Source organism: Lycium barbarum, chromosome 7, assembly GCF_019175385.1.
Source record: "Lycium barbarum isolate Lr01 chromosome 7, ASM1917538v2, whole genome shotgun sequence".
Lineage (NCBI taxonomy): Eukaryota > Viridiplantae > Streptophyta > Magnoliopsida > Solanales > Solanaceae > Lycium > Lycium barbarum.
In genome coordinates, this window is record NC_083343.1 from 39,566,308 (window position 1) to 39,579,938 (window position 13,631).

A 13,631-nucleotide genomic window follows, 5' to 3' on the forward strand; every position below is an offset into this window, starting at 1 on the left:
TCCAAATCCTTCAGTAAGATTGAATTAGTTTCTTATCATTTGTCGTCAAAGTGAACTATATGTATGTAACTTTCTTAAACGGGGTCGAAATGTCTTAAAATGATTATGGACGACCTCATAAGGTATATCATTTCTAATTTACGTACGCCACCTCGGTTCGGTCCAAGGTGGACTCACAAAATCCTGATATTTTCTGTATGGCTCTAAGTAACCCTTTTCCGTCCGGCACTCACAAGTAACTTTTGGTCATTATTCTGTCTGCTATATGCTAAGCGTTATGACTACAGGTGTGAACCTTATAACATGTTCTGACGTCTGGAGCGGTTCTAGACATTTTATTCTGATACAGTCTGTCGTGCCATCCCAAATGACATTTACGCGTATCTATTATGAATCTTGTCTGATTATTTTGAATTGACCTATCATCTGGACTACTTTAGTTTCATTGAGTCTGTATAATGGTCTGTATGCATATGGTTTCTCATTAATCTGTTCGTGGATGCCTCAATGCTTCCTTCACTGCGCCCGGGCCAGGTTCTGTTATTCGTGCACATTTCACTGCATTGTTCACCGCGTCCCTCGGTGTGCGGGCCGGGTTCTGTTTACATCTGTATATGATTTGATGATGTGTTTGTATGGGGATGGCGGCCAGGATGGCATATGATCTGATCTGTCTGTCCACCGCGTCCCGTACTAAGAGGGCCGGGATCTGTTACCGCGCCCCTTACTAAAGGGCCGGGATCTGATATGTATGTATTTGCTATTTGCATCTGTATATGCTTATGACTCTGCATGCATGATTCTGTCTGTTACAGTTCTGTATGTCTGATCTGGAATATGATTCTGTCTGCCACACCTCTGGAAATCTGATCTGAATCATGACTCTGTCTGTTGCACTTCTGTACGCCGGGTTCGGATTCTGATTCAGTCTATCACACTTTTGTACCTCTGACTCAGATTACGGTTTTCTGTCAGCCACACTCTGCACTCTTGATCTGTGTTATGATTCTGTCAGCTATACTCTGTCCCTCTGATTCATATTACGGTTCTGTCGGCTATACCCCGTGCTTACGATATATATTGTGGATCTGTCCGTACACTCTGTATTTCTGCTTCGGTTCCGGGTTCGAGTCCGTCCGCTATATTTCTGTATTTCTGATTCAGATTATGATTATCGTTGTTATATTTCCGCTTTACATACTCGGTACATTTTCCGTACTGACCCCCTGTTCTTCGGGGGCTGCGCTACATGCCCGCAGGTACAGACGCACCGCGTGATACGTCACTAGTGTAGGATCTCCGTTCTGCGGTTTGGAGTGCTCCCTTTTGATCCGGAGCTTATACTTTTGGTATATACTTTTTTTTCTGTTGTATATTCTGTACATATGTTTATTTGGGGTACGACGGGGCCCTGTCCCGTCATCTGATTCTGTTATGTCTGTTAGAGGCCTGTAGACATGTTTGTGGGTTGTGGGTTGTCACTGTTCTGGTAGGTATGTGTGAGATTGCGACTTAAGTGACCCTGCTTGCTATGATAGCCTCAACGGCTTATGTATAAGTCTATGTATGTATATATTTTGTGCGATGTATTCTATATCCGTATGAAGCTATATATGTCTAATTTAATTAGCTGGTTAGTACGCTAACTCTGCCAGGCAGGTACGTGTGGGTGCCCAGTTAGGACACTAGTCGCGGCCCACGGGGTTGGGTCGTGACAGTTCGCTACATATGTATGTACTTGTTCAGGGGTACGGCGGGGCCCTGTCCCGCCATATGATTCGGTTGGTCTGTTTAAAGGTCTGTAGACGTATATGTGGGTTGTGCCTACTTCTGTATAGGTGTGTTTGTATGATCCCACTCGCCATGGCAGTCTTGTCGGCGTGCGTTTGTATATGTTTTGGGCCGTTGCGCCATTTGATAGCCTTGTCGGCTTCGGATATATATATGTACATATATGGTTGTGTTTGAAATGTGTCTGAGACAGTTTGATATAATTTGAGGCAGCGTGTGATAACTGTGCCCGTATATGCTATCTGTATGTGATTCGGATTGGATGAGTATGTTCGGGTGCCCAGTTCGGGCACTAGTCACGGCCTACGGGGTTGGGTCGTGACACCTTAACGACTCCTATTCTTTTGTGTACAGCATATGTAGCGGCCTAGTCGGCTTGCATTGTTCTTTTCAGCATATATATACACAGATTGTACAGAGTTCATGATGTCCTCCTTTCTTGAGTCAGTATAGTTCAAATTGAGTTATTTATGGGCCTTAGTTATGTAGTATTATTCAGATACGAGCATAGGAGTGTTTGGTCACTAGAGATCAGGCACTCGTCATGACTCGTCAGTTTGGGTCGTGACACAAACATGCTACACATACAGTTTAATAATCGAAGTTTAAACATACAGTTTCCCGTAAGCACGAGTCCCAAAAAGCTTCTGTGCTCATCCTTATCATAAAACCTTTTTTGATTTCAATTACTTCATAAGGCAATTTAATAAAACAATAGAAGCCGGAAACCGTTATCCAGATTATTACTAATTAAATGGTGACCATAAAAGCAGTTCAAAGTTTTCGTTAACACCATAATACATACATCATCATATAGGTTTTCTTACACGAAGATTATCGGTTCAAATATCCAGGCGCTTGATACCACATGTAAGATTATCTTTAATGCACACAAGATCTTGAACACAATAATCTTACATAGAGTCAATACGAAAACATACCTGATGCGGAAGACATTATCACGAAAGCAGAAGTGTTACTTGTAGAAACTGGTTTCTACCTCCTTACCCTAGTCTTACGTTACCACAGCCGTCAGTGATGGAAAAGTATATAGAATAGTGGCAACCCTAATGGGCGGAGGGAGGACCAATTTATAGAAGTTCTGACTTGATACGGTACGTCCATCAAGTAACCGATCTAACGGACGAGATTTATTCTCCATTAAATATTAGTTATGGACTTTACATAAATTGGGCCACATATTAGAATTAATAAAAGTCTAACATAAAATTCTGGTATGCACGTAGGACTTTTTCAGTTTCTTCAAATTTTCTTAATCTTTATAATTCACTTCGTTTCATCGTATTGGCATCCTAAACATCAAAAATCGATAGCTAAGCCAAATCAGACTCCAAGTACATTAAAATGGCCGAGTAAGTGATATTAAAATATAGAAAAATAAGCCTTCTATCAGTTACTACTAGTATTTGATATATCTGTCAGTAATTTTGCTCATTTCCATTTGATAGTAATAAATGATCGATATTCTAATTATATTTGGTTAAATTTCTTTCAAAGGTTCAACAACTTTTCGTTTTTATTTTCCAAAGGATTAGAATCTTGTTAGAGCTTATTACAACCTTTGCTTTTTGACCCGGATCTGATACGTACATTAGGCATATTAAATGTGTAACAACAAGGACCACGTCGTCAGCTTTTTCAACCAACAATGATTTACATTTAAAAACCAACACTCATCGTCAGCATATTAAAATGCTTTATTTATTTATTTTACTTTATCTGCGAGGTACTTGATTTACCCTTTTTTTTTAAAAAAAAAAATTAAGGTACGCGATTCAAGTTAAATTCAACCTAATGTATATTTCTGATGTGAAGGAGGCGATGTTGAAAGTGTGAAGAAACTAGTGGTCAAATATATTTGTTTACTAGTATGTTTTTTTAAGAGAATCAAGTCTCTTTTTAAAATATTAGTTAATTCTCTGTGAAACTTTTCTTTTCCTTTTGGGTACACTAAAGAGAAATCAATATTGCATTGAACGTTTGACTTTTAACAACCAACACCATGTCGTTTTGTTGCTCATCTACTTGCTTTCTATTTATCGAGAGTATTATTCGATATTCAACCAACCGAACTTGGTATACCATCAAGATCCTGGATAGATATGATTCAAACTTTTAATCAAACTCGAGTTCTAGTTTTGAGCATGAAAAAGATCTTCATAGGTATCGCTACTCTTTTTTTTGGGCTTTACACTGTTCACATTTGAATTAATCAGGACCCCAGTATATGTATCCAACACTGAACGGATAAAAAACAACCATACATTATATTAGTCAGAACTCTAACCTCGTCCTTGAAACTAGCTAAACTTTTAAATGGGGTGAATTTGAGCAAATCAAGATGATTGAACTACTAAATGGGCGGATCATTAAGCCGTTCAAAATGAGTTGAACTATATTTTTATGGGCTAATTTTATTACTCCTAACTAAAATAAAGCAAGTATCATTTTCTTTACTGCTTTTGCGTTGTATGAAGGTACTTCACAATAGCCGATTTTGGGACCCGTATTTCAACAATGTCCTAAGTTCATAAATATTTTTAAGTATAGCGACTATAGAAATAACTTTAGACATGACTGGACTTTACAAATTTTGTCATACATAGACCGAACTTTAAGTACTTATATCTGCAATGTGAATGAATATAAAAAAAGAAATTGATGAAAACAAAAAGATAATCAAAGACGAACTAACTAGAATCAGAAAATACAAACATTTAGCAGTTCTAAAAATCAATTTAACAAATTTTTTTCTGCTTGAGCTTCGCCTTGGATTCTTCATCAACAAAAATTAATTCGTTTGAGACCTTTTATAGACCTTTTCATCTCTATCCATTAGCACATACCCACCATGGAAAAGACTTCGAAGTTCCACCAAATGTCGTGCTATTATATGTTAAGACCTGATTAACTTTAATATTGATTAAAATAATATTTGAAGCTATCAATTCCCATCAAGTCACACAACTGCACAAGACCGACCATTTACTTCAAAAACAGATGAGGAAATAAAGAAGGAGAAGAAGAAGCAATGAGAAGGATAAATCTCCTTATATTAATTATACTAGTTTTAGGCTACGTATATTGCACGTGTCAATAAATTACGAATTTTATACTAAAAGAATAAATTGTGTAAAATAGCAATGGACATTAAATATATGCAACATTCATTTAAATGACAAAATAATATTACCTCATTGACTTAGTTGTTAAATTAAGTATGATGAAAATTATTGAATACATTTATAAAAATTAATATATTGCATATATATGATTATAATTATTATGTATATAATTTTTCGCTTTGATTCAATTTTTTATTTGAAGTATTTTTAATAAAACCAAACCAATCAAATATTATCGATATTTTAAAATTGAAAACCAAATAAACCCCAAAAAGTATCGGTTCATTTAATAAATTTGGTTTGATTTTGGTTTTTGAGTGTGAAATAATTTTATCTTTTTTAAAGGGTAAAAAAGGCGAACGACATTTTGTTAAGTGCCTTTGTGCTTTTAACATTAACAAAAATACAGTCAAACAAAAAGTAAAAATGTTTTGAATATATGATGCATGGAAAGTTAGTTTCGAATAATGAAAAGGTTAATTAAGTTGCTTTGGAGGTTGTCTTTTTGAAAACGCGTGAGTGATAAGATGGTATTTGTCACGACCCAATTGGAGGGCCATGATGGGCACCCGAAGCTAACCTGCCGAGCACCTCAAGACATACATGCATCTCATAATCATACCTGAGTGGGCCATAATGCTACTAATAAATATCATAGACTGAAAGGGACACATACCCAAAAGATATATGCATATATACACGTCATCTAACTGAACCCAACATATCCAAGCTGACAAGGCTATCCAAAATGATGATACAACAACATATGGACCGAGAAGGTCACAGAAGAACTAACTGTACATATCTGTCTACGAGCCTCTATTGGAGTGCATAACATAATAAAGACGGGACAGGACCCCGATATACCCATATGGACACAAAAGAATCATACCAACTAATCTGCAGCTCCGGAACAAGTGGAGTGCTCCTGTACAAGCGCTGAAAAGGCAGCCTACGGGTTTGATCCGTCGCCCTATCTACCTGCGGGCATGAACACAGCGCCCACCAAAAAAAGGACGTTAGTACGAATAATGTACTGAGTATGTAAGGCATGAATAATAACATAATAAAGATATGTAAAGTAACAAGAGATAAGAGAGATAACCTGTACATCTGAATGCCTCTTAAGGCGGACGTCATGCATGCTTTCCTTTTTAAAGATTTTTTTTATACATATACATATATCATAATACCGTACCCGGCCATATAGGCTCGGTGTCATCCGTACCCGGCCATAATAAGGCTCGATGTTATCCGTATCTGGCCATAATAAGGCTCAGTGTTATCCGTACCCAACTGCAGTGGTATGCACAATAGGTACGGTACCCGGCCGACTATAGCGCGGCTCGGTGTCAAAAAATAGCTATATATATATATAAAGCATGCATGAGAGCTCACAGAAATGTTACGACTCTATCGGAGTGACATAAGGTCGATAAACCTCCGATTACCATTATGGAATTATCATCATGAACATACCTCACCTTGAAGGAACAATTACCATAAGATGAGATCAACATCAATACATAAGATCAATAACCATAAGACAGGAGAAATAATTTCATAGGAATATCAAGAACCATAAGCTTCTAGTATTTCTAGGAATAGGGATATTATGGATATCAGTTGTATGGGTTTGTATCAATAAGATCCTGCCATAAGAAAGAGAGGGACAGCCTTAACATACCTCGTCGTCTACTTAACCACTCAACGTGTATCCTCCCGAGTTTGTAAATCTACATTCAGGATGATTTATACTAAGGTTAAGCTATTGAATCTCTCATAAGTTCAAACTAAATTAATTGGTAAGCTAATGAAAGTCGGGCAACATTTCCACTATATCATCTACTTCTAACAACTCCAAAATAACTCCCCCAAACAACAATAAAAACATCAACAATATCATATTCAAGAGATTACATTCAAATTAAGCTCAATTCAGTCCCAAAACGACCTTTCATAATCAATCCATAACAACAACTTCAACACAACACCTTATGACCCATTTGTCCAATTCCGTTTTTTCAAATCTTAGCATAATTAACGCATAAACTCATAAAAATGAAACTAAGATGAAATCTTACCTCAAAATTCAAGAATACTTCAATTCCAAGGTCACTTCACCTTAAAATACCCTCCAAAGCTTCTACAAGAAGAAGAGGCAAGTTTAAACCTCACTTTGAAACCCTAAGTACTTTGATCTTCGCTCTGATCTTTGATTTGGGCTTGGAGAAGTGTTTGAATATATTAGGGAATGTTTCTAGAGCTTTCTTGAACTTGGGGTTATGTTTAAAATGATTTAAAATGAAGAGGGGTCGTGATATTTAAAATCAGCAAAATCCACTGACATCACAAAATATAGCTCGTATTTCTGGCTGTATAACATTATACGGCCAACCCTCTGCCGTATAAAATTATATGGTCCGTACAAAGGGTCGTATTTTACCACCTCAAAATTTTTCTTCTCTCGAAATTCTTAAAATCCTTAAATACAGTCCATATCTCAAAATACGGACCATATCTCAATTATATGGCCCATATCTTTTTTTTCCCAGAAACGACTTTTGACGAACCTTTCCGCTTTGACTCACTTATTCTCTAACCCTTCCGTAACTTACTAAACATGAACTTAAACACTGATAAACATAAGTTAAGCTTGTCCAACCTCATATAACCTCGAAATCAAATCCTGGTGTTCAAAACTAAGACAACTAACGTACGACAAATCTCATTGTATAAAAATACAAGGTATAACAGTATTTTACCAACTTATCTCTTTTTTACTTAGACTTTTGTGAATAATAGTGAGAAGATTAGTGCACTTATAATGTTTTCTTGGTGTTTTACAGGTTTTATATGGTTGAGAAGAGCATTGAAAGAAACCAAGTGAAAACAAGTCAAAAAGAAGCTAAAATGAAGACAATGAGAAAATTGGCTATATGCGCAAAACCTGGCCAGATTTTCTAAATATGAAAAGTTGAAAAGCTAAAGGTTATTCTTGTCATTTTTTGATTGGAAAAGTTAGGGAACTACAAAAGGAAGATATGAGAGACATTATTCTCATCTTTGGCCATATTTCCAAGCCTTGGAAGCTAGGGTTCTTCGACCAACACTTTGGAAGAGATGATTGGAGCACTTTAATCCTCTTAACCCTTTCTTCAATTCCTTGTTATGTATTTCCTATTTAAGTGTGTTGTATTTCATTCTCTCATTTGATTCTTATGAGAATATTCATTATCAAGTGTTGAATTAAATCTCTTGTTTTGCTTATATACTGAACAATTTTTATTGCTAATGTACCGGTTTTTTATTTCTTTAACTAATCTTGATCTTTAATTCTTCTAAGAAAGGCAATCAATTAGTTATTTGTCAAAGTTTCATTTATTCAATGACCAGAATTAAATGCGGGTATATAGCTCGGAGACATATGTTACATCTTGGAAATTTTCTGTTAACGAACAATGAATATACTAACGAAGGGCATGACGTATACAATGTTTTGATAAGTAAGAAATAGCATTTGACTATCCTAATCGAAACTTTAAAGACATTTGTGGTGAGGGAAGAAGGTTGTCAAGGAAAGCAAGGGATGCGTTGTGTGTCCGGTAAGAATTATGAGTGACATGTTAAGGATGGCGTAATTATGTCTTGGAGAAGAGTGATAATGTCCCTTATATTACTAATGAAGTATTAAACAAGTGTCAAGAAGGTTCCATAAGGATTGGAGATCAAACGAGTCAACAAGAACGAACTTCGGAGAGCTGGGCATTATACGGCCAAACATACTAGCCGTATAAAACATACGGACCGTATGTCCAACCGTATGTTCTGCCCATAATGAGGGTCTTCACTGGACCAAATATACAGACCGTATGTTGGTCCGTATGTTCGTATCGGGTCAGATTTTAAAACGATATAAGGACCCTCTCTCTCATTTAATTCATTTCATTTCCACTCTCCACACCTCAAGAACACTCTAGAATCCTCTCCACTTTTCACCCACAAGAAACCAAGAGAAATCTATGATCAACTTCATCAAACCCACAAAATCAAGTGTATGAAACATATCAAAGTTCATTTACACCAAGAGATTCCAATAAGAGTGGACTAGGGTTTTGGTGCAAGAAGGGAATTTCCGCTTAGGTCTTATTCTTCCATTATCTAAGGTGAGTTTTATGATCATTCCATGTTCTTTAAGGTATTGAAAAGTTAAAACACATGGATTGTAGAAGGATGTAGAAATTGGGTCATGAATGTGGGAATAGTGTCATGAATTATAAATATTGATATGTTGTGATTATATGTATGCTATAAGTGACATTTAGAACATGGGATGAGTATTATATGTGAGATAACATGATAGCGAACCATGACCACGATTATGGAGGGATCGAAGTGAAATTGTGAAATTTGGATAATGTAGATGAATGATGCTTTTTGTGTATAATATTGTGAATGTTGTGATGGATGTTGGGAGTTGATATGTAAAATTATGAAAGTTGTATAAACAAAGGAAATTCTTCCCAATTTTCTCTAGCATTAGTAACACGTTCATATAATCGATTAACTAATGTTGATGCAAATCCTCTTGAAGGTAGAAACGCGAGTATCGAAGGAGAACGATCAAGCGATAAAACTGTTAAACGAAAGAGGTATGTAAGGCTAGTACCTTCTTTCTAAGGCATGATTCTCATGACATGATATCTCCTATCTCTTCATGACTTTCCTACGTCCAAAAACTATGAGTCAATCTTGATAACGAGCTTCATATGAGACAAGATAAGAGATATGTTACGAGTATGATAATGACGATGATGAGTCTAAATCTAAAGAGTCTAAGGCCATGATATTATGTTCTACAAGCTAATGATTCTTATTATGATCCGTTGATGTTGTTCATCGTATACACTCACCTTATATGCTAATTCCTTCAAGGTGAGGTAGAATGCTTATGAATGCTCCATAACGGAATCAGGGGTTCATGACCTTATGTCACCCCGATAGAGTATAATTGTCTTAAGTTTCTAGTCATGCATTATGATAATAGTATGATGAGAATATGATAAGTCTATGAGATGTACATGATGCTATCACACCGCGCCTACATGGCCGGGCAGACATCGCTAAAGCGGGCAGCGTATACACCATGGCTAGACGGCATGGGCAGACACCACTAGTGGGCGGCATGAGATGGTACCCCGGACGCGGGAGGCCTGGACGCATGCTAATGATTATCACACCGTACCTATATGGTCGGGCAGCTTATACATATATGCATACATGATATGATGATGATTATAAAGTAAGTTAGCATGCCTTATTTCAGTTATGAGTGACAGTCAGTTACAGATCGCTCTTCACTTGATGTCTCCGTATTTCATTGATATATCATTATTGTTTATGCCTTACATACTCAGTAAAATATTCGTACTGACGTCGTTTATTCTTGGACGCTGTGTTCATGCCCACAAGTAGACAGGGAGACGGTGCAGATCCATAGGAGCTATCAACAGATTTACAGGAGCACTCCATTAATCCGGAGGTGCTATTTGTTCTATTCTTTTGTGTATATATACATATATGTATTTTGGGCACGACGGGGTCCTGTCCCATCCATATGTCTAGTACTCCAGTAGAGGCTCGTAGATACGCGTGTGTGGGTAGTATGGTCTCACGATGTTACTATTGTATATATATATAATTATTTTGATAGCCGAAGGGCTTATGTATATAAAAGTGATTATGTTTCCAAATGAAAAATGATTTTCTTATGATTTGAGTATGACGAGTACTAGAATGAGTGGTGCTCGGTGGTTAGCCCCGGGTACCCGTCATGGCCCTAGTCGGGTCGTGACAAAAGTGGTATCAGAGCAGTTCAGTCCTAGGAAGTGTCAACGAGCCGTATCTAGTAGAGTCTTGTTTATGGTGTGTTGTGCGCCACACTAATAAACAGGAGGCTATAGGGCATTTAGGAAAAATGGCCATCTTTCATCTTAAGTGATCGTGCGATATAGCTTTGTTATAAGATTTTCTCCTCTTAATAGTGTGCTATGATTTCAGAAATGTCGCCAAAAGGAAAAGCTATAGCCGCCCAGAAGGGCAAGACTACAATGAAAAGGCAAGTAGAAAGAGAGCCACCAATGAATGTAGAAGAGGGCGAGTCACATAATGAGGCCCCAACTAATACTTCCTCCACTCCGCCCAATTTAGAAGAACAAGAGGGGGCTTCAGCTCCAGCTCCTATGCCTTCAGTTCCACCACCGGTTGCTTCGGGTTAACAAGTGACCGAGGCTATCCATCTATTGACAAAGTTAGTTGCCGCCCAGGAACAACGATAGAATGCGGGTCCAAGTGATCGGACAGCTAGTACCAGAGCCCGTGATTTCATGAGTTTGAATCCTCCAGAATTTTTCGAGTCAAAGCCGAATGAAGACCCACAAAGTTTTATTAATGAAATGTTGAGGACGTTGAAGATTATTCATGCCTCCGAAACTGAATCAGTGGAGTTAGCATCTTATAGACTCCAAGATGTGGCGGTATTATGGTATAATAATTGGATATCGTCAAGAAAAGAGGATGTGCCACCTCCCGTTTGGCAAGAATTTGTAGATACCTTTATCCGCCACTATTTGCAACTCGAGGTCCGCCGAGCTAGAGCGGATAGATTTTTAAATTTGAAATAAGGAAATATGAGTGCCCAGGAGTATAGCCTTCAGTTCAATTCATTGGCTAGATATTGTTACATCCCGTATTTTATACGTTCGGATATTCCAAAGTGGTCGTGACGAAGTAAAGGGAATGACCATTTTCAAAAAATTTATTATAATGTATAAGCTGTTGTGAATATTATTTACGAACATTGGTAGTATGAAAATATTGAGAAAGGTTAAGGGTAAAAAGGGAAACTCGGAAGTGGTCAATGGAAATAATGTGGAAGGCTAGGGGTAAAATGGGAATTTCGCCAAGTTCATGAAAATTCAAGAGAAGGCCACATGGTCACATGGTGTGTGGTGTATGCCATATTTAATTAATAAGGGTAATTTTGCATGTGCATGGTTGAGGCTTGTAAGAGAAGACAATTGGTCTTCTTAAATTAATTTCAAGAAAAATCAAGAAAAAGGTGGAAAATTCTAGAGAAAGGAAAGAAGGGGGAACATGTAACCATATTCTTTCTTGAGGGACTTATTCATAAATATAGATAAGTGGAGGAGAAAATTTATAAGACTTTATATATATCCTCACAAGTTCATGAAACTTCAAGAAAAGAGAGAAATGAGCAAGAACAAGGGGCCATGTTTCGGCCACCATGGAAAGAGGAAAAAAAATGGAAGCCATGGATATTGATTGCCAAAAATTATTTTCTTCTTGCATTCCAAGTAACCGGAAGGTTCTCTACAACATGGGGGAATTTTAGGAACAAGAAAATCATTCACTTCTCATAATTTTATAACTCCAACCAAGAGGAAACTTAAAGGGGACAAGGTAAGAATCAATCCTCTCTTGTGTGTTATGGATGGTTGTGAGCGTTGTAGCATGTAGGAAAGGATGTAATTCATGAAAATATGGAAGTTGTTGATGTGGCCGTGTGGTGTGTGGTTGTGGCCGAATATGTGTGTTATTGTGTAGTGATGATGAACAAGTTTTATCTAGTCCTTGGTTGTTGTTGTAATGTGTAAAGATGAATAAAAATGCATGAAAATATGTGAGTTGTATGTTGGCCGAATATATGTGTGGTGTTGGATTGAAATGATGAATTAATATTATTTAGTAATTTGATTGTCGAGTTGTGGAGTTGTAGATTCTATGATACAAAATGTAGATTTAATGGTTTAGAAGGAATTTATAATTGTTATGGGAATGTTGAAGGGGTTGAAGTGACATGAATGTGGTTTCTTGTGATTATAGAAATGATGTTATTAATATGTAAAATGTTGGTATTGTTGTTGGAAATATTCTTGAATCAAGTGTTGATGTTGTTGGCATAATTGTTAGTGTAGTTGTGGATAATTTGGCCGGGTTACATTCCCGGGTTGCTGTGGATTGGAAATTGGCCGAGTTAGAATCTCGGGGATGGCGTATTTACAGGGGAAATGCTGCCGAAATTTCGGCAGACAAAGTGTTGCTTTAAAGAATCAACTCCTAAAGCACTAATCAATGTTTGGTAACATGACCAATTTGTAGATTTTGGCAGATTTGCAGCTTGAATTTGGAGTCGCATATGAGGCGGAAAAGGTATGTAAGGCTTCACCCTTCTTTCCATGGCATGTCTTAGACGTATTAAGTTGGATACGAGCCTCGGGGACAACCCTATTCCCCGAAATTCGCACCTAAAGTTTCTCCTTTTTCATTCAGTAGAATTGAATCAGAAATTGTGCCAAATGTTGAAAAACCTTCCTATACCTCTAGGACTTGCATAACTAAGACTCGACTACCTTGATACCCTCACAAGTAACGCCATTACATGTAACACATGTAAATTTAGTACGCCGCCTCATTTGACCCGAGGTGGGCCCCTTGTTCCCGGTTTTCCTTATCGTTCCGCTTGATTTTCTTTGAAGCAAAATCCAAGGAAAACTTTTGATCCTCATTCCGTTCATCGAATGACAAGTACTGTAACTATGCTAACGAAGATACTTCTATGATGACAATGATAATGATGATGATAAGAAAGAGAATATGCCCATGATAAGTACG